Source organism: Phalangium opilio, unplaced genomic scaffold (genome assembly GCF_054372755.1).
Source record: "Phalangium opilio isolate 3A_F unplaced genomic scaffold, DU_Popi_V2 ptg000230l_1, whole genome shotgun sequence".
NCBI lineage: Eukaryota > Metazoa > Arthropoda > Arachnida > Opiliones > Phalangiidae > Phalangium > Phalangium opilio.
This window is the reverse complement of record NW_028324221.1, coordinates 2453591-2476800: the sequence shown is the minus strand read 5'-3', so window position 1 is coordinate 2476800 and position 23210 is coordinate 2453591. Positions and strand designations below refer to the sequence as shown.

The following is a 23210-nucleotide window of genomic DNA, read 5'->3' as shown; positions in this document are numbered from 1 at the left end:
ACCCTAGAGTGATAAATTAAAAGAAGAAAACTCGCTCTTATTGTCAAACCCTCGTGGTATAGTGGTAAAGTGTCTTACTGCTGCGTGAGCAACCCGGGTTGGAATCCCGGCTGCGACCAAAAAAATTTTTAATTAAAATAAAATCTCTAACCAAGCTCAGTTACCCCTATGGGTGGGTTGAGGTACTATCAAATTCCTTTCAAGCTAAAATCTAACGATAACGAAGCGACAACCCCGGCCACTACTACTACTACGACGGCTCGGGTCAAACTAAGAGCCTAAACGTATATAACGTATACTACGATGTGGCTAAAAAGGGGGAATGGCTCCATACTGGGTGGTCGTTTATCAGTTCAAATTTTTAATCTGTTCAATAATAAAAAACAAGTCGTCGCGATACCTTCAAACTAAACAAGTCGTCGCGATACATAAAAATAAATAAATCTCAACACAATGACTTACCCAAGTTTCCTCACGTGCGATAACAATCTCTAAAGAGATGCTGCACCAATTACCCCTTTTCTTGGACGTTTTCTTGAAATAAGCTTTTTTTTGTGTCCATTTGTTACAGTTTGACATATTTTAGGAAAGAGATTTTAAAGGGATACTTGTAAAGGTATACTTAAAATAAAATGAAAACGCGTTCTCACTTTATATTTTAAATTTTTAAGACAGACTTCAACTTCAAAATATAATATAATGAGATTTTGCATCTGGTTTGTTTTTAAGTTTTGCCGCTCTTTAGAGCTTGAAAACTTTTTGTTCCGACCTCTGTTGGTTGGACGGCAGGTCGGCTGGCTGGATTTTGGTGTGACCTGATGAGTTTCGTCATAAATAAACTTTTTGAATTTCAAATTTTCCGCGAATTTTCGACTCCAAATTCACCCATAGTTCACGTTACAACTCCTAGGTGGCGTAACGTATTTTATTTCAATTGAAATAGTTTTTCTGTCGGTGCCGGGAGGCGAACCTGCGACGTCCCGATCCATACTAGACACCAGTGAAGGCGCCTGACCCCGTGACTCTACCAACTGACCCACGCTCGCTTAGTATGAAACCCGATTTAAGTTAGACTGTAAAGTAGAGAGAGGTAGAAGGATGTGGATCCCCCAAACACCCACCCTCCCCTTCCCGACGCGCGCCAACCAGCTGCAACTGGATTTTGTAAATGGGAGAGGAGAGAGAATTTTCTGCAGGCTGCGTAGCGCGCGCCAAATAATGTTTAGCAATGTAATTTAAATCAAACTTTAAATCAATCAACTTTAATCAAATCAAAGAGTTGCCCAGCCGTAATAGTTTGCCTTCCCCCTTCTATTTGGCACAAATATTATGAGATTTTTGTAAGTTTTTTCGGTTCTGGCTTCTCTGATTAATTGGCACTAAGTACGTCATAAAGAAAAAAGGAATGAGGCTGCTTTTGGCGGTAATATCTATCGGGCCTGCCTTCTATTCCAGTACGATTTTCTCTGTTATTTATCTGCACCATCCGTTTCCGTGTCACGTCTAGCGTTGTTCGGTAGGGCTTATGCAAATTACTTCATTTCTATTGTGTCAAATTTCAAGACAACATGACTCGAGGCAAATTTTAAGCGGTTGTTGCATATTGCTATAAGCGTGCAATCAATGAATAATTTTAGTACCGAGATACAAGAGGAAAAGTTGAGAGTCAGTTTTCTAACGGTTTTAAGGCATTCACCCCTTCGCATGTATGATGGGGTGAAAGACTGGTGGCGCTCCTACAAGCGGCGAAGGTAAACTAAAAATACGTTTTCAAAAATCCAGAAATTGCAACATGGATTTCCGGCGCTTTCGTTTTTTATTTAATAATTCCTTCGCTCGTCGATAGGGAGGCGCCACCCTATCACACATGCGAAGGAGGAGAAGCAAAAATCCCTCACAAAACGTTCAAGGACCGCTTTCCCCAATAGTTTGTCTAGGCTTTAATAGTGTTATAATGTCTATGACCGAAACGCATCTATTATCCCACAAATATTAGGTTTGCAACAAAAATATCAACAAAATTGTTCCAGTTCATAGGACAGAAGTTGGTTATTTTTACTTTTTTCATTAATCAATAACCCAAAATCAAGCTAGATTATTTTTATTCATAATTGGAATGATATTTGATATTTAAAATGAAAAAATAACCCTAAAGTATACGCGATGTACGAGGTTACCTCCCATTTTTAAAATGTGAGTAGTTTTTGGTAAGCGCCATCTAGTGAGCGAATTCTGTAGTTTGATTTTATTTCGTATTTTAAAAATGGCCGCGGACAACAACAATCTTTATGACACAGAGTTAAGCCTTTGTCAGGTCCCGAATGAAGTTTGCAAACCCGCGATCTCCACTCCCTTAAATCCCTATCACGGATCACTACTTTTACAGCCAAGAACGGAACATGTTCTACCCCAACTTGCCATTTTTTTTTTCAAAACTTACTAATTAGCAATGAGAATTAAAAAATATGTTCAAATCATCGGATTCACCGAGCCAAAGGATTTTAGACGATGGTTTTGAACTTCCTGCTTTTGAACGCTAGATGGCTTTAAACACCGACGTTTAAAGAGACAAAAATACCTAATTTACGCTTTACTTCGACGCTAGATGGCGGTTGCAAAAACTACTAAGACGCAATGGCAGCACCCCTGGAATTTGCCTGGTAAACCACGTATATAGGCCGGGGTCACCTTACAATAAATTTAGCTAGCCCAGGCAAAACGTTATATGGCCGGGGCCATCTTGTTTGTTAAACTTTCGAATTTCTAATGTCAAAAATGATTTGTTGTTCAGATTTAAAGGTAAAAGCCAACGTGGTCGTACTGCCACAAAATCAAAGTGCGGACCTGACAACTGAATTATGTCAAACAAAGCATTTGCATTTTTATGAAAAAAATTTAAAAACTTCGTAGCATCATAAGTTTATAAGTTATGTTCCATAAGTATGACTATACGTAATGCTACTTACAGCTCGAGCTAGTTCGAGAAGGAGAACGACGGAAGCGAGAATTGAAGTCCTACACTAGGTGGTTAATTTTACAGGGCTTTCATCTTCCTATTTAGTCTGCATACTAAGCCTTTGACAGCAGCGCCTCGCCAGGCCTCACTTTACCAACCGAATATATGACCTACCTCACTCACTTCATGACAAGATCTCAGTAACTTATGGAACATATCTTATCAACTTATCGTGACATTTAAACGAAATATATGCCAACTCTTTTACTCCTTCTGCCAAAATTTTAATTGAATTTTAAATTAAATCGCACTCAAGAGGAAGACATATGATTGTCAAGCAACGAAAATTCAAGTTGTCAGTGTCCATTGAAATAAATCTGTCCAAATTTATTACAACTTGTTCCATACACTGCTTTGTTACTATAAAACGGCCGAGATGGCACCCATACCGAGCATAAACGTTTCGATATTCAACTTCTAAACTCAACTTCAGTTACTTCAAGACGACTTGGAAAAAATGGGAGTCAAAACTTTGATCATCACTTTGCTGTTGCTTAACGCGCTGTTCATTGCACCCATTTTTGCGGATGGGAACTATTACGATCGTAAGTCATATAACTTAAAATATAACTTGCTCCTATTTATTATAGTTTAGTTTCTGTAGAAGTTTAAAACACTTCCCTTGGAGAGAAGTGTACCACCACAAAGCGTGATGGGTAATTGTAACATTATTCTTCCCCAACATCCTTTAACATTTTAGTACTAAACCGAATCATGCAGATACGAGATAAATAGTTCCCTCATCATTAATATATCTATTAGCGCTTAACTATACTTCTCTTCGGGAGAAGTGTACGTTCCACAAAGCGGGGTAATTCGTAATTGTACCATGATTCCTCCCAACATCCCATAACATTTATTATAGCAAGGTTACTTAACCGAATCATGTACATACGCTACTTAAGGCTCTTTCAGACGATCCAACTTTTTGACTCAGCTTGATGGGTCAACTCGAGTTGAATCAACTAGTTGGATCGTGTGAATAGACGCTGGATGAGTTGAGTCACCAAAAAATTTGGCTAGGAAAAATTGGATCAGTGATCCAATTTTTGCTGACTCAACTTTTTAATTTCATTTCTTCAGCCAATCAAAATGCATTACAAAAAAAGCCTTTTTCGTGGGTTATTTCTTAAGTGCCAAGGTAGGTGGGCCCAGGTGGCGCTTAAAAAGTTCCATTTTGTGGTAAACGTTTAGTCGTGTAAAAGGAAGGATTTACTTCACTTTCCCCTTCAAAAGCTGGGCAAGTTGATTCAACTTTTTGACCCATCGAGCTGAGTGAACTTTCCCCTTCAAAAGTTGGGCAAGTTGATTCCACTTTTTGAGCCATCGAGCTGAGTCAAAAAGTTGGATCGTCTGAAAGAGCCTAGTTTCCTCATCATTACTATATCTATTAGCGGCGTTTAACTATTTGCCAAGGCGCATGCATGCGCTTCTTGATTAATTTTTGTCCCACGTCAAGACAATCAAGGTTTGTGCCCGGTTGATTGCAGGCTTGGGATTTAATACCACCAGGGGCGGACTGGCCATAGGGCCCCAACTGCCACTGGCAGTGGGGCCCAGTCAATGGGGGCCCTCCTTTTCGGGGTTTGCATATTTCAAAATTGGTCTTTCACTAACTCAAAATAGTTACGTATCCATAAATCGAACATTGGTAAATGGCATCTCATAAGATAATGTTCATTTAATAATTTATAAAGCGGAAAGAGATAGTTTTGTAGTCTTATTGTTTTCGACTCTACTTTTATACCTTGGCCTATCCCGCGAGAAACAAAACTTAAAATCGGTTTATATTTTACTTTCATGCTTAGTGAGAAAAGGGGAAAATAAGGGACTAAGAGCACATTAAGAGAAGGCTCAAGTTATAAAACTACTACCAGTAGCGTCGCTAGGGTTTGAAATTTGGGGGGGCTAAATCTGGGCAAACTATTTTGAAGTTATTATAAGAACTTAATATAAACAAGATGGCCCAAGGGCTGGGACTTAATAGTAGCAACATCGTTATATATTTAATTAGCACATAAATAAAAAGAAAATAATTCAAAGACCCTAAAAAAATCAGAGGTGTCCGACCCCACAGTGGAAGCGTGTCTTACTGCTGTGCCAGCCAGCCGGGTTCAATTCTCGGGTCCGGTGTGAAAAATGTTTAATTAAAATAAAATCTGTAACTGAGCTCAGCTACCGCTATTGGTGGAATGAGGTACTATCGAGTTCCATTTAAGCTAAAATCTGACGATAACGAAAGCGACAACCCCGGCCACTACTACTACAGCTACTACGGCTCGGGTCAAACTAAGAACCTATCGTATACTACGATGTGGCTAAAAATTGCAAAATGGGTTCATTGGAAAATGTGTAGACCTTTAAAACTATCCGTAAATTTGTGTCAACGTGAAATTATTCGTATTTTAAAGATATACAACCTTTCATTGATAAAGACTACGGAACCGATTAAAAAGGATTTTCACTCGTCTTAGGTTTATTTTTAGTTTTGGTTAGCTTTTAGCCCACACGTTTGGGACTCCCGTCGCAAGAACGTGAAACATTTTACTTGTCTCCATCTGTTTTTTTCTTCAAAATTTTACTGTTTGATATTGAAAGTTTTTTACATATTGCTACAGAATTTTAGTTTGCTAACAGCAATTTTTTGGTAGGGTTTACGGATTATTTTGGGGGGGCTAAGTTTGGAATTTGGGGGGCTATAGCCCCCCCAAAAAAGGCCTAGCGACGCCACTGACTACTACTACTTTTTATTTTTTCTGTTTAAGCTCTAGTTGAAGATAAATATATTTTTAAGTTTTATATTTATATTTATATCAAAAACGGATTTATGGGATAAGAACGTCGGATCGTAGCTTTAGCCTCTAGTACCATCCTCGCATACTTTATTGAGAAACTTCGTCTGCTTATATTTTGACTCCACCCACAAATTCGATCTCTAGAAGTAGCTATATACAGAATTTGTGGGTGGAGTCAAAATATAAGCAGACGTAGTTTCTCAATAAAGTATGCGAGGATGGGGAGTGAATTCGCTAACTCCGACGTTCTTATCCCATAAATCCGTTTTTGTTTATATTCATATTTTCACAACCATTACCCACTAGAATTAACCATGAGCGGTTCCCGTAATAGCGGTCCTCAAAACAGCGGTTCCCTAAATAGCAGTTTTCCCGAAATGACAGTTTACCCGTTACAGCAGTTACCGATACAGTTGTTCTCGTAAACGCGGCGTACCGTTACAGCAGTTCTCAAAAGAGCAGAAAAACGGGGATGCGAAAAACTATAGTTATTTATTATGGTGTAGGTTGGGATTTTAAGGGTTTTTTTTCGTTTGGTTTGAGTTAGGTTAGTTATATTTTGGAAATAGTGTAACAATGTTACGCCTTTCCCAAAATATTGTTGTTTATCATCATTGACTTTCCAATGAATAATATGCCTTTTCCAAACAATTAGGTCACTTTACCAATGTTACGCCTTTTCCAAAATATTTTTGTTTTTCTTCATTGACTTCCCAAAATAATAATATGCCTTTTCCAAAAAAAATGTCACATTACCAATGTTACGCCTTTTCCAAAATATTGTGTTTATCTTCTTTGACTTCCCAAATAATAATATGCCTTTTTTAAAAAAAAATAGGTCACATTACTGATTAAATGATCACTGAATAAACTAACATAAAAAACCAACGAGCATAACTGTATTCAAGAAGTTATATCAGTATCTCTTCGCCTCTCCTCAGTCGGAAAATATGACTGTAATTTTCGTCACTCGCGTCGTCGCGCTGACGTGAGTTTTCAAGAACCAATGAGATGCTGGTTGTAATTTAGAGACGGGGATTGACTCCGGACCTACGTTTGGACTGGAGATAAAGCTGGAAATCTGGCGAATTTATACCTTCTCTCTGAGATACTAGATATAACTTCTTGCTGTATTGTTAAGAAATGCTCAAAACTCAAGACAAACACTGCTATTTACCAAAATAGCAGCCGCTATTTCTAAAACGGCAGCTGCTATTTCTTGAAGAGCAGTTTTGATTGACGCCGCTGCTTTTTGGAATCGCGGTTGCTATTTCGAGAACTGCTCTTCCGAGAATTGCTGATACGAGTTACACCCCCCCACCGAGAGGTGCGGGCCCCGGGAAAATGGACCGAATTGCTTCCCTCTCTCTCGACGGCCCAGAAGATGTTGAAGCTTTTCCGTGGCCTATCGCGAGAGAAACAAAACTTAAACCTCCGTTTATATTTTACTTTCATGCTTAGTGAGAAAAGGGGAAAACAAGGGACTGAGAGCACATTAAGAGAAGGCTAAAGTTTAAAAACTACTACTCTTCATCACTTTTTGAATTTTACTGTTTAAGCTCTAGTTGAAGATAAATTTATTTTTAAGTTTTATATTTATATTTTTACAACCATTATACACTAGAATTAACCAAGGTCGAGGCCCGGCCGGGCCCCCGAGAGGTACGGGCCCGGGAAAAAGGACCGAACTGCCTCCCTCTCTCGACGGCCCTGTGCATTATAACGACATACTCCCCTCTCATTTTAGGGATCGGCTTGGGGGGGCCCTTTTTAAAACGGTGGCAGATGGCTGTGCAGCTTGCCAGTCCGCCCCTGAATACCACCAAACAGTTATAGAATTCACCCTAGTACGGTGTAATTGTAACCCATCTGAAGTTTGATGAGCGGGATAGCAAATATTCAAAAAGGGCTCCCTCGCCTGGGAAGAATCATGAGCTTACATAACAGAAGTCTTTAGAGGATACTGATAATTAATCCGAGCTCTTAATTTTTTTAAATTAGCTGATGAAGCTCCGTACTGCAATATAAACAAGCTTGAAAATTGCGCGAAAAAGGAGTGCAAAAAGGGTGGTAAAAACGCTTGTCTTGAGTATTCTACCAATAAACCTTGTACTTCAAGAAATACCGTTTGCCAGTGCCGTTGTCGATGAATCGGATATATTTCAATTTAAATACCCTGTCTAAAAGTGTATTTTAATTTGAATGAATAAAAATTTACGAAAAAGATTATTTTGTTTCAAGAACAAACATTCCGTTATGAAGGCTAACACCATAATTTAAGTACAATCAATACATATATACTTTTTACCTCTCCGAGTGACGTATGTCACGGAGAGGTTCTGTAACGATCGTGTGTGTCTGTGTGTCTGTGTGTCTGTGTGTGTGTCTGTTGTTACACCCACGTGACCGCGTTCGCAGTTTCCAAATCGGAGCAAACGTGTTCGCCATTTCCGAACTGCTTTCACAGTCACGGAAATGGCTACTCTACTTGAGTTCTCACACCACCATCTTCTGGTCTTTGTCCATCCCACACGGACACCAGTCTGTACTTACTGGCTTCTAACACCACCATCTCCTGGTCATTGTCCATCCCACATGGACACCAGTCTGTACACACTGGCTTCTAACACCACCATCTTATGGTCTTTGTTTTTGTCCATCCCACATGGATACCAGTCTGTACACCTGGCTTCTACACCACCATCTTCTGGTCTTTGTTTTTGTCCATCCCACATGGACACCAGTCTGTACACCTGGCTTCTACACCATCATCTTCTGGTCTTTGTTTTTGTCCATCCCACATGGACACCAGTCTGTACACCTGGCTTCTACACCACCATCTTCTGGTCTTTGTTTTTGTCCATCCCACATGGACACCAGTCTGCACACCTGGCTTCTACTCCATCGTCATCGTTTGGTTTAAGACTTTCGCGGCGATCAGCTAGGGTTACGAGAAACGTCTAGCCTCCCTAGGGTGGGTTGTCCACGATAGGTTTTCGCAATTGCGGTTGTTCTTGCTTTTAACTGTAGTTCGACACCCTTATATACTACCTATTTGAGTAAAGCGAAGCAACCGGCGTATGCTTCATTTCAAACGCCAATATTAGTCAAGTCTCTCAAGAATGTTTAATTGTTCTTTTTTAAAACGATGTAACGTTCAATAAGGCGAATAACTAACGAAGAAAATATTAAATATTAATTATATTTATTTTAATATTTAAGATAATCTTGTTTCTCAATTCAAAATTAATACGGAAAGAGTTAAAAAGCAGTCTATGTTTTTGTCTGTGTGTGTCCGTCCGTTGTTACAGTAGTGCGCTGCGTTAGAAGTTCGTTTTGTTTTGATGTGTAAAGGAATCCTACAGAACCATAATATTCCCTTTATCCTTAATATAAAGTGAATATGTGGAAATATTTTTCGTAATTATGATGCATTTAGTACTTTTGTAGCTTTAAAGCTCTATTTCATTTTGATATTCCAAAGATTTTTTTTTAATATTATTATTTAAAATGGATGTTTATATATTACTTAAGCTATACTACATCTGTTTATAGCATAATCCTTTCTAAAGTGAATACAAGCACAACGCTACTACCATAGATAATAAACACCAGGATCAGAAGGTCGGGGCAGAGCTTGCCGCGCTTTGTACAAACTGGGTAGGTTCTACTTCCGGAAACCAGCGCATGCGTACAGCGTAGAATCATGGATAAATAATGCACGTGTGGAAAAACAAATTTCCCCACGTGCATTCTTTAAAGTTTTTAGGCCTATCGGTTATCATCTTATAGTATCATATGAGCATATCTTGGCACTATGGCTTTAACTGACTATAAACTACTTACTAGAAACAAAAGAAGGATAGCCCTTAAAGGTCAGGTTAATTTATAATTTTGTATTTTCAATAAATATTGAAAAACTTCCTAAGCCTCGGTTTAGATTAAGGGCCACACGGGTGCCACGGGGCGGAGCGAAAAACGAGCAGGCATACCTCGTCTGCGCAGAAGCGGAAGTCAACTGCAGAAGTTTGGCGTGCGGCCCCCCCGCACAAGCGCGGCAAAGAGAGATACACTACGGAAGGCATACCTTCCGATCGTTGTGTTTATTATCTATGCTACTACGTTGGTCAAATAAACTTTTATTTGTCAATAGGCCTAGTGAACCAAAAAGTAAACGCTTGGGTTTGGATTTCGTTTCTGTAATGCAGAGACACTAACGGTTCAGAGTGAGCCGAAAGTTAAATACACTTTAGGCTTAGATATTATAATCATGGTGGAAATCTGGGCCGCGTTCAGCAGAGCCCAGCGCTGTTAGCAGTGTCCTACATAACGGGATTTTGTTTTTGAATTTTGACGTCACGGTGCTTAGCGCTTAGCTAGCGCGGTCTTCAAAGAAAATAGTCGGCTCTTTGGATAACGTGACGTAAAACGCGTATTTCTCAGCTTGGCGAAATAACCATGGAGGAATTAATACAAATAGCTCTATGGGACTACAGCTATTTAATTGGCGTGAAACCAGTTGATCACGCGAGAATTTTAAGAGATATGTTAGTTTCTAATTTTAATTATAAAAGTTGTTATCTATCTCTATAAATATGTTATCATACAATTTTTGTTAAGCCTTGGTACCTTGCACGCTTTATTGCGCTAGCGTCATTTATAAAACGCCGATGACCGGAGAAAAGCTATGACGACAGAGCTCACCGGTAAAATTTCCATATTCCGCTGTCTTTTTTGGTGAGCTCTGCTGAACGCAGCCCAGACCAGTGAAAGGTCTGATCGTAATCGGATAATAGCTTCGTGTTTTCATGCTTTTTATGGTACGCATTTACTTTCAGTGTGTGTAGCCACAAATAAGCTTTGGTGTTATGTAACGTTAACAGTCATGTTGACAAACTAAGAAAATCGTTGAGATGAAACGAGAGGATAGTGTTTACATGGCAACCCTGTTGTGAATATGGCTTTGAACATAGAGGGCATACAGTTGAGGAGTAGAAAATTGGGCCTTTACAAACACGTAAAGGTAATATCCCTCCAAAGTTTTATCTCTTCATTTCCCGTTTTTCCCCCATCGAATGATTTTAATGTGTACAAGTATATCATTATTGGATGTAAAATGTCGTCTGATTTATAGTATATTTGCTATGCTTTGTATACTGCTTTAATATTTCATAAATTTTAACTTAAGAAACATTTCCATATCTGGGTAAATAAGTTTGTAAGTAGTCGTCTTGACTCGGAGAGGTAATATTTTGGTTTTCCCAACTTGTTTCCACGTGTTATCACGATAGCAATCTTTAATTTTAAAAACACATGGTATGACGTTTTCATTAAATTTACATATAATATGGGGAAAACCGTAAAAATTGCTAGGATAACGGTGGCCCCAAGTTCATAGCGTGTTACTGCGCGAACGTATACACAGAAAAAAAAGTGTTTAGAAACTAAACACTTGCCTAAACACGAAAATGCAACAGATATTTTATCATGTTTAAAAACACTCATGTTTAAGTAAGAATGGTATTTAGGTTTGCAACACCTTATGTTTAGGTTCAAAATGTGTTGATCGCTTGTCATATCTAGTATTTAAACATGTTTAAGGTGGTATATGTCATGTTATTATATTGTAATGCTTAGTAACAAGACGTGTTTACACGATTATATGCCTAGTTGTATAACATGTTTTCAGGATTATATGTTTAGGTTTGAAACATGACTAAAGGTTTATAAGGTTAGCTTCCTATCATGTTTTAAGGGTTTAAAAGCTTAGTTTTAAAGATATTTGCAGGTTTATCTTGAAATATTTTGAATGGTGTCGGTTTAAATACATAGGTTGAACTAATTCCCGCGAAATAAGATACATTGTTTTCAGAAAAACACGTGCCGCTTCTCGTTGGAAAACAAAATTTCCGTTGAACTTCAACTTAGCTTTATTTAAACGCTTCAGTAGCATTGCGCCGAATCCCATTCAATCGAACAACCCGCACTTTGGCGGATTTACGATGCTGTCCAACGGGATAATCCCCCATTGCACCGAAAAACCCGCACTTCGGGTTTTTCCCGATGGAATTTTAAATTAAATTAACTTAAAACAATTTACGGTCTACGTAAAATGAACACTAGATCCAAACATTTTCTAAATTATTATTTTAGAACTAAGGATTATAAGAACAAAATAGTAATAAATCAGCAATATATGACATAATAAAATCAATTGCTAATATTGATTTATTTTTTATGTTATATTCATTATGAAAATACTTTAAGCCAGCCGTTTTACTGTACTTGAAGTGTACAACCGCTATATAAAAGGAAGTCCTTTTCTCAATATAAAATGAAAGTCATTGTGGCTTACATTATTTTAATCTAATTAGATTATTCACCTTGTGGTAAAATATACCTCCACTTTTTCATTGTTTTTCTAAAATATTATAATTCTTCATAAAAAAAGATTTAAAAAATTTAAACCATATACCAACGTATTAAAAACACGTTACATTAAAAAACACCTGGCAAGCGTTGATGTTTAGCTTAGTGTTAAGATTATTCTGTGTTTATCTTTTAAACGTGATAAAATAAGAAGTGTTTCTATTTGGAACACGTTTTAACGATCCTTAGAGAAACAGAGATGTAATTAGACATCAACATTGAAGAAATAAACTTTACCTCACACCAATGTTTAACTTTATAACATGTTCAGATGTTGCAAACCTAAACACTTTTTTTTCTGTGTAAGGTCTAAGTCATGAGAAGAAAATTGTAAATAACAAACACGTAGCGGTTCTCTACGATTATAATGGACGTGTTAAAAATATTCGGAGAAAACAATGGCTCCAACATCGCCCTAGCGTTCAAACAGCCTCGTTTAAATAGACACCAGCTTGCAAAGTTCATCATATGTTTTGTTATAATTCGTGTCAACCAATGAGAGAGCTGAACAGGTATACGGAAAAACAAAACTCAAGCCAAGTTTTTGCAAAGTTTTTCACTGTATACCATAACACAGCAAGCATATCCAGCTTAAACACTTCGATATTCAACTTCTCAACTCAACTTCAGTTAACTACTTGGAAAATGGGATTCAAAACTTTGCTTTTAACTTTACTGTTAGTTAACGCGTTTCTCATTTCACCTATTTTTTCCCCAGTATATCACAAAGTAAGTAAATTTAACTAAGAATGCATACAGCTACTAGAAATCATTGTTTCCCGTGTTAGTTCTTTGAATTCAGGTTTTGTGGGTATTCCGGGCTTGAGAACTTCTCGTAATTCTGATGGCGTCTTTCTAACTGGTTGGGTAGCGCGTTAAAGGAACTTATTTAGGCATGGATATAAGTTTAGCAATAATAATACTTTGATCGGTTGTCTAGGGGAATTAATATTTAATAATGGATAAACAGTGTCACCATTGATAAAACTAAGAAATTACAGTTAAACATAATACTACTAAAATATTTACAACAACGTTTGATTTGGTTCTGGTCATAATCGCGAAGAGCTCTTGTGTTAAGTAATTCGAAAGTACGATACCATGGTTTCTAGAAGAGGCGTTGCCCGTCGTTCCGATATAGATCCAGCGCGTAAAGTTACTAGGCCTACCGGACCCTTTGTTTAATACGAGGTTTCAAGTATTTTCATGCGCGTACTAGCAGCGTTTAAGTCTTGGCGCCAACATCCTTCCTTGGGCGACTGGATGCTGGATCGTCTCGGGTCATCCCGGGGCCCCTCGGCTAACGTCCTTCGGGTACGGGTTCGGGTCCTGGTCCGGTGGTCATCGGCTGGCGTGGCAGCAGCAGGGCGAGGCAGCGAGCAGAGCGAGAGAGAGAGAGAGAGAGACACCCATTGTGTGTCCCCTCCTTTTATAGTTTTTTTGGTGCCCGCGTTTTGACGTCACGAATGTGATTTCGAAGATTTATAGATTTTTCGTGCCCGCGTTTTGATGTCGCGAATGTGATTTCGCGAGACCAGGTGAAAAACCAAACGCGACCAGAACCAGTAAAAAAGGGGCCCTTCATAAAGGGTTAGTTTGCGAACATATTAAAAAACATCTAAAGCGATAGTCGCTCAATATTTACATTGATTTTAGGGAGGTCAATAAATTAATACAAAAACGTCTTTGTTTGGACCAAGACCGAAAAAACCAACGATATGAGTGAGGTTTATCAATTGACTGAAGTTCAGATATTGAAATTTTTCTTTAATTATTTTTAGTAGTTTAATCCCTATTGTTGTTGAGGAGGGTACGCGCCCTAGCACCGATGCCAAAGGCATATTGTGCATCCTCGTATTCAGGCCTTGAATAGGCCCGTAGCTGCAGCGTAGCGAAGAATTCGCCCCACCGTGATAGAGGAGACCCTTGAGAGCTCCACAGTGTATGAATCAAAATGTTCTAGTCTAATTTAATTCAATCAACTGATTTTACTCTTAATCGATCTATTCCCTCTAAATTTATTCGAAAAATTGCATATCTCCGCTTTTTCAAGAACAATTCCATTTTCCGAAAACATTTTATCATGAAATTAATTATTTTGAAGGGAGTACGTTTAGAGGGATCAATAATTAATATTTGAAATATTCTACTGAATTTCTAAGAAGAGCACCCATACACTGCAAGCACAGATGACTGCAAAATTTTATATCATAACTCGTTTATAGTGAATAAATTTAGAGGGAATAGATCGATTAAGAGTAAAACCAGTTGATTGAATTAAATTAGACTAGAACATTTTGATTCATACACTGTGGAGCTCTCAAGGGTCTCCTCTATCACGGTGGAGCGAATTCTTCGCTACGCTGCAGCTACGGGCCTATTCAAGGCCTGAATACGAGGATGCACAATATGCCTTTGGCATCGGTGCTAGGGCGCGTACCCTCCTCAACAACAATAAGGATTAAACTACTAAAAATACTTAAAGAAAATTTCAATATCTGAACTTCAGTCAATTGATAAACCTCACTCATATCGTTGGTTTTTTCGGTCTAGGTCCAAACAAAGACGTTTTTGTATAATATCTGTCACTTCAGTCTTAAGGCAGTAGTCAACTCTTAACAGGCTGAAAATGTCATTTCCCGTCCCTATTATCTAAGGAACCAAAAATGCTATTAGTTAGCGGTTTTGAATAAAATATAAATCGAAATCATCTTTGATGTGTGTCACACATTATTGATAATGGTGGCACGAGATATGGGTGAGTATTAATTAAAATTAATAGCCTTTTCTAAATCGTAAAATTATTAACTATTTAATTTCGTAGAACTGTTTACTTCTTAAATAAGTGTGTTGAGAAAGTTACGTGAGTTAAACTTCACAAAAAAAAGGAATGTGCTATAATCTATTTAAGAAGCTGTCTGTAAAATCATTCTTGCAATCAGCCTATGTAAATTCCCTCTAAGAAGATCATGGGTGCATTGATTATGGCTAAAAGAAAGGCAACCTACGAATGGCTAAAAGTGGGCCTCTTTTTAGGGTAGAAAGAAGCTAAAATACTATTTTTTTTAGAAAATTTGTGGCAATAAATAAGATAATTAGCAATAATCAGGGGAAAAACAAATCCAATATAGTAAAATTTTGGAAAAGGGGAAATATATTCAGTTGATAAAACTTGATAATTCCAAAAACAGGTGAACATTTAGCCGCTCATAACAACCTAGCCTAACATAAGCTTAACCCTGTATCTAAACCTAACATGATCTATTACATCATAAATCAAATGGGTCTTAGGTTGCCTATTTATACCCTTGATGATCTATACATATTCTTGATTATTATAATAATTTGCCCAAAAATGTTAAACTTACAGTTTTGGAGACTTGGGAGACCACAAAAATCCGAAACTGCGTTCTAACATATGAATGCTCACTGAGAATAGCCAAAATAAAATTAATATATAATTAAAAAATAATGAAACCCTGCATACCTCATATGGAAGTGTTGAATTAACTGCGCTTACGTAAACACCACTGTCTTAACTGTCAAGCGAAAACACTTTTTGTCATCTTTCCAGTAGTATTTTAAAGTGTAAAACCTAGGGTTAGGAACTTAGGATATGTTTCTAGCATGAAACGTACCAGACTATATCAAATTCCAAAACAGAGCTGGAAATCAGCTTTTTTTATAATCTTAAAGGACGAAAGACGCTATAAAAAGTATATTACACAGACTTACCAAAATTCAACTTAGGACTTGGCCAAAACGAACGGCGAAAAATTACTTCAAACGATATTAAAACCTCTATTAACTGTAATTATTTACCTGAATTACTTTTTTAGACGAAAATTGGACCTGACAAAAACAATTTTGGTTTTTAAGGGCGTTATAGTTCATTAGAAAATCCAAATAAAGCTGTTAAAGCTCGGATGAAATATCAAAAAATTAATTAGCGTTGACTTACTGTCGTCTGCTATGAAATAAACTTTCTTACTGTCGTCTGCTATGAAATAGGGAATTCGAGGCATAATTAATTAGTTAAATTAATAAAATTGGACTTCATTTATTTAAAAACTAAACAGGTAAGTTTCTCATTTAGTATATGCTTGTTAATTTGAAAGTATTCCGAAAACTAACTTCGCTGTAGTTTTTCCGTATCGCCTATGACAATTTCCCTAAAAAACCGGGTAAAATGTAATGCTTCTTCTATGGGACGCTAACCCTAAAAAGGTGATTTTTTCATTTAGCATTACAAACGGGTATCAAGTCATATCTACAAGGGCCTACCGGCCCTGTAGAGTTAGTATTTTTATGCTAAATTTCAAGGTAATTCACCGTGGGGGGGGGAGCGATTTAAGGTTTTTGTTTTTTCCGCGCAAAAACCTGTATTTTAATTAGCTCTGTATTGTAATTATTTTTTATTAGAACGAGTGATTTGTGAGTGAAGACATGAATTGATTTCATCACAAAATACCTACTTTTGCAAAAATATTTAGTTTGCTTTTGAAGATTGTTATAGATAGTTTTTGCGGTGCAAGTCTGGCAGAATCTCCGATATTTTCTCGACATGATATTTCTAGAGAACCACAGTTCACTCCACAGCAGTGACAGCCAGTCTGGGAAATAGCACACTTCCTCTGGTCCAAAACCAGTTTATTAATTGCTTGGACTAGTTTTCAAATTCAAGAAGTGGGGGTTTTTGGTCCTCAGGACCAGTTTTTTAATTAAGAACCAAGGTGGGGGCCAGTCCGGAAACTAGTTTATTATTTCGGACACTAGGGGGGTCACTGGTCCCAAGCAGCGTGGGAAATAAGGCGGTGGCATAGGGCGAATGACCAGTTTAAAAATTTCCAGGATCAGTTTAAAAATTGCCTGGACCCGTTTAAAAATTAAATCGGAGGGGGGTCAGTGGTGTACTTGACCACTAATAAAATTCAAGGGTAACTGGGTAACCAGAGTCCAGATTTTTTTTTAAGAGGTTTCAATGTAAATTGGGTTCCTTAAGGGTCCGCGACAAGGATGCGATTATTCAGGTTTCTGTATGTGAATAATCAGGGAAGGAAATGAGGTTTACTTGGGAGGTGACGGAAGGGGTGTGGGGGTCAAGTCACCTCCGGCGGACACGGGGCAGTCGGCACCTATAGGGTAGGATCGCCGACATGTGTCGTATTCCCTCAAACTTTGCCGCCCAGAAGCTTGGCTTACAGGAGTGCGCCACACTCCCGGCTACCAGAGTCCAGATATTATCTCAACTATTTTAATTATCCACTGCTTCATTTTAGCAGACGACGCGTCCTGGTCAATGGTCATGGATCAATTTATTTATTCCAGACTAGGGGGGTAGCCCATTGTCCAGTTTTAAAAAATCTATGGCTGCGTTCAATAACACTCATCAGGTAAAACATCGATGTTTGGGAAAATGAAATCGGTGTTCATTTGACGTCATGATGACGTTGCAGTTGTTGAACGGAACAATTTTGTGTAATCGATGCTTTTCAAAATGGCGACGATATTATGATAACGTTATGGCAGAGGCTTAAATAATAAAACCAAACTATTTACAAAGATATTGTACTTCAATTTATCAATCTTAAAATTCTGTCATAATATATTTTTTTACCGAAATAATACATTGCTTTTTAGTATTATTATCCATAAGGATAATGTTTGTCAATTTTACATTATTTTAAATTGGTGGTGATTGGGATGTAGTTCCCTCCATTTTTTTTGTCGCGGCGCAAAATGACGAAATTTACGTCATGAATCCGATGTTCATCTAAAAAACCTCCTCTCACAGCTGATTTTTCTGATGGGCATCCGATGAGCATCATGACGTCACGCCCAAAGACGCGAAAAACCGTTCAGTAAAACATCGATGTCATCTTTTAGTCATCGATGTTTTTGATGCCGGTTACTGAACGCAGCCCTTATTTCCCACCCTGTACTCCCAAGGACTAGTTTAAAAAATATCCTTATTTCCCAGACTGATTGACGGCGGTTAGGAAAAAAGCTGTCTGCTAGACGTTCCTTTTTTTGGGCGTTTGTACTTTGTAGTGAACAGTGTGAATAACTGTGAAAGAAAAACGTTCATATAAGCCTGCCCTGAGCCGGGAGTGTGGCGCACTCCTGTAAGCCAAGCTTCTGGGCGGCAAAGTTTGAGGGAATACGACACATGTCGGCGATCCTACCCTATAAGTGCCGGCTGTCCCGTGTCCGCCGGAGGTGACTTACCCCAATTCCACCTTCCGTCACCTCCCAAGTAAACCTCAATCCTTCCCTGCTTCTACACATACGACCTAGCGGCCCCCGTCAGTGCTGGGCCGCGTAGGGTCTCCCGCTCAATTCTTCCTGGTGCTAAAGGCCTAACGGCTAAGCACTAGTGCTAGTAGGTGGTAAAAAAAAAAAAATAAAAAAATAAAAAAAAAAGCCTGCCCTGCAAACTGAGGGGAAACGCCCTTGGAAACACTAAATCTTTGTTTATGGGCATACTTTTTATGGTATGATTATAGTTTGTGGGTAATCAGCCATAACTGACGTAAATCGCCGAGTATTAAGTGGAAACTATTTTTACAGTATATATCAGACCTCGGGGACTTCCGGAAAATATGTCTCAAAAAACATTTTTTTTTGGGGGGGGGGTGACGAGCCAGGGCTTGAGAAGCATTAGAACTCCATAGCGAGGCGATAAACAACAAAATTTTGGAAAAGGTGCAATATTATTTGGGAAGTAGATGAAGATAAACAACAACATTTTGGAAAAGGCATAATTTCAATTATTATTATTTTTTTTTTTTGGGACATATTTTCCGGAAGTCCCCGAGGCCTGATATACAGGGTGTTTCTGATAAGTCTGCCATAAATCAAGGGGCGTGTTCTTTGGGTCAAACTGAGTGGAAAGTGTCAAAGAACATGGGGTGTACAAGAATTTGCAACGAAGATATGGCCCCCCAAACATTGGCCCCTAAAACAAGAAAATATTCGAATATGTAGACTAATAGACCAAGAGCCAGTGACCTGGATCTTACCTCATAAAGTACAAATGGTCTGACCATTGGAATAAGTTCAGTTTTGATGCTCATTAATAGATTTGGCCGTCTTACGCGTCACAGCTGGGGCATTTGAGGAGGGCGGGGTCATGTTTGACCCTAATAAGGTATGATTTCTTACCTCATGAGGTACATGAATAAAAATGGTGGCAAATGATAGAACTGGAAATGGCGATTCCAAATATATGAAATCTGACGTCATCAAAGGGGGCCATCAATAAATCAGACGGGGGTTAAAATGGTCGAATGAGGTATGAATTCTTACCTCATGAGGTACATGTATGAATCCGGTGTTGTTTGACAGATCTGGTCGTGCTAAATAACAGAATATAAAATCTGACTGGAAAATACGCGGCTTAGGTTTAATCTGACGGCCTGATTCTTGCGTCAGACTATGACAACTTCGTGCCTCATAAAGCTAGATTCCCACTCGACCGAAAAAACCGGCGCAAATCACGCAACATACGGTAGAAATTTTACCTTACGCCGTCGTCCGGCTGTAGACTGTTCACACTACGACTGAATTTTGAGTTTTGCGGTAGATATTTTTGGGTCACGTGACAGATTAGAGTATTTTCCATAACATTTATTTCGCACTCTGAATTGGTATCTCTGTCCCATTGTCGCTTAGATCGTACAAGAAAGTATATTTTCTAACCTCCTCAATAAAGACCTCGTTATTAACATCTTACCTCTATATACTTCCATTAGATACATTTTTCTTTCTTCGTGACATATGTTTCCGACCAAAAAAAATACGTGGCTGCTATCAATCTATCTAGCGTATGCGTGCACTCTTGAAATTTATGACGAAGTCAAAGGGATAATTTCATTGGCCGAGACACCGGCGTAACGCCGAACACGACCGAAAAATAGAACACAACTTGCGCCCGGCCGAGCGGAGATTCCGTCGGGCTCAGCGTAAAGATTTTTCGGTCGAACCCCTTTCTGCCGGGTCTCCGTCGTGATTTCCGTCGAGTGCGAGTCTAGCTTAAATGTAGCAGGTGATATATTGTAAAACCAGCCCCACTGATGTCAAGTACATTAAACTTAACTTGTTTGAGCGAGTTGCCTCTGGTGAAATATTTTTGACTGTGATAAATAGAGTGGGCCACTGTAAAACTCTATGCTAAATATCTCGCACAATAAGGCACCTGGTCGGGGACTGGCGAAACCCCACCTCAAAAACTCTCCTTACCCCCGAATTTAAATAGCTCTGTTATTAAATGATGCCAATCTAAGTTCATCTCGTTTATCACAGTCAAAAATATTTCACCACATTACCTCGATAGAAACAGAGGCAACTCGCTCAAACAAGTTAAGTTTATTAATGTACTTGACATCAGTGGGGCTGGTTTTACAATATATCACCTGCTACATTTAAGCTAGACTCGCACTCGACGGAAATCACGACGGAGATCCGGCAGAAAGGGGTTCGACCGAAAAATCTTTACGCCGAGCCCGACGGAATCTCCGCTCGGCCGGGCGCAAGTTGTGTTCTATTTTTCGGTCGTGTTCGGCGTTACGCCGGTGTCTCAGCCAATGAAATTATCCCACTGACTACGTCATAAATTTCAAGAGTGCACGCATACGCTAGATAGATTGATGGCCGCCATGTATTTTTTTTTTTGGTCAGAAACATGTCACGAAGAAAGAAAAATGTATCTAATGGAAGTATATAGAGGTAAGATGTTAATAACGAGGTCTTTATTGAGGAGGTTAGAAAATATACTTTCTTGTACGATCTAAGCGACAATGGGACAGAGATAGCAATTCAGAGTGCGAAATAAATGTTATGGAAAATACTCTAATCTGTCACGTGACCCAAAAATATCTACCGCCAAACTCAAAATTCAGTCGTAGTGTGAACAGTCTACAGCCGGACGACGGCGTAAGGTAAAATTTCTACCGTATGTTGCGTGATTTGCGCCGGTTTTTTTCGGTCGAGTGGGAAACTAGCTTTATGAGGCACGAAGCTGTCATAGTCTGACGCAAGAACCAGGCCGTCAGATTAAACCTAAGCCGCGTATTTTCCAGTCAGATTTTATATTCTGTTATTTAGCACGACCAGATCTATCAAACAACACCGGATTCATACATGTACCTCATGAGGTAAGAATTCATACCTCATTCGACCATTTTAACCCCCGTCTGATTTATTGATGGCCCCCTTTGATGACGTCAGATTTCATATATTTGGAATCGCCATTTCCAGTTCTATCATTTGCCACCTTCTGTATTCATGTACCTCATGAGGTAAGAAATCATACCTCATTAGGGTCAAACATGACCCCGCCCCCCTCAAATGCCCCAGCTGTGACGCGTAAGACGGCCAAATCTATTAATGAGCATCAAAATTGAACTCATTCCAATGGTCAGACCTTTTGTACTTTATGAGGTAAGATCCAGGCCACTGGCTCTTGGTCTATAAAACAAATTCAGCCTTATCAACTTGTTTAGAAATAATGAGACAATTTCAATAGTTTCCCTCTAACATCGTTATTGAACTTTCACCTGGCAGAAGTGTATTAAATGAGTAGAAGTATGCCTACTCTAGTAAAGTAAATTCAAAGTATCATGGTACCTTTCGGTTGGTATTACTTTTATTCTTAACAAGTTAACATGGACGTTACAGGTATTGTTCAAAATGTCCACCAACGGCGTTAAGACAAACATGAACCCGTCTTTCGAAAGATTCTTGGACATGTTGGAAAATTCCTGGCATGTTCCTGATTGTTTGACAACCTTCAATAATTCGTCTTCGCAAGTCTTCCTCATCACGGACTTCATTCTTGTACACGATGTCTTTGAGATGACCCCAAAGATAGAAATCGCACGGATTTAAATCCGGAGATCTGGCTGGCCACGCAACTGGTCCTCCACGCCCAATCCACCTCAAATTAAACGTAGCATTAAGATGTTCTCTAACTGCACGGCTGAAATGTGGGGGTGCCCCGTCGTGCATAAACCACATGTCACGAAGTAATGCTAACGGTATGTCCTCGAGTAGTTCAGGTAAAGTGTCTCTTAAGAACGTGAGATATGCTTCACCATTTAGTCTGGGTGGAAGAAAATGCGGACCTAGTAAATGATTACCGACAATGCCGCACCATACGTTTAAAGAAAATTGCTGTTGGTGACTTCTAACACTAGTTGCGTGTGGGTTTAATTGGCGCCATTCGTGGTGGTTGTGATAGTTCAGAATTCCATCCCGGGAAAAATGTGCCTCGTCGGTTACTAAAAGGACCCGTGGAAATTGATTGTCCTCTACTCTGGCCAAAAACCACTCGCAAAAGTCGATGCGTCTTGGATAATCTGCCGGGTTAAGAGCTTGCACCTTTTGAATATGATACGGGTGAAACTGATGTCCGCGGAGAATTCGCCAGACCAAAACGTGATTAACATGTAATTGTCGTCCAACTTGTCTGGTACTTGTCGAGGGGTCCTCATCGAACATGGCAAGGACGTCTTCCTCGATTTCCTCCATGTCTTCTGGAATGTCTCGCTCTCGAACGTTGTTGGGTTGTACTTGTCCGATGTCCCTCAAGCGCCTGTCAACAGCCTCGAACGTACGACGATTTGGTATGCGTCGTTGCGGAAATTGTTCCTGGTATCGCCGCTGTGCTTCCACTGAATTGCCCTGCGCCAGTCCATACATGAGATGCATGTCTGCATATTCTGCATTGGTATACGCCATACTGTACTACCACACGTTCGTTCGAAGTGATACTGTGACGTTATCAACAACATCGCGTTACTTTATAGCAAGCCACCGTTTAGTTTTTACGTTTGCGTCATGACTGTCAGCATTGTTTTTTATTCACGGGCTTCATTCTTGTACACGATGTCAAAAAAATCTTTGAGATGACCCCAAAGACTTTTTAGCAAACCACCGTTTATTGTTTACGTTTGTGAATAAAAAATCCT

General features: G+C 39.0%; 1 long non-coding RNA gene across 9 annotated transcripts in view; it reads right to left on the bottom strand.

Annotated features, from left to right (window-relative positions):
- Positions 1 to 18816, bottom strand: part of LOC149614006 (uncharacterized) — a 28737-nt gene extending 9921 nt beyond the window's left edge. Inside the window, exons 1-8 of one of the 9 annotated variants that reach the window (XR_016376235.1) lie at positions 18426 to 18816; positions 16202 to 18307; positions 16063 to 16092; positions 15976 to 15992; positions 15879 to 15905; positions 15728 to 15779; positions 15609 to 15669; positions 463 to 1073 (exon numbers count right to left, since the gene is read on the bottom strand). This is a non-coding gene — a long non-coding RNA (uncharacterized LOC149614006). Of the gene's footprint in view, positions 1 to 462; positions 1074 to 14744; positions 14893 to 15608; positions 15670 to 15727; positions 15906 to 15975; positions 18308 to 18425 lie in introns of those variants that run through there. The other 8 variants (XR_016376233.1, XR_016376228.1, XR_016376231.1 and 5 more) reach the window with 8 other exon arrangements.
- Between the last annotated feature and the right edge of the window lie 4394 nt (positions 18817 to 23210).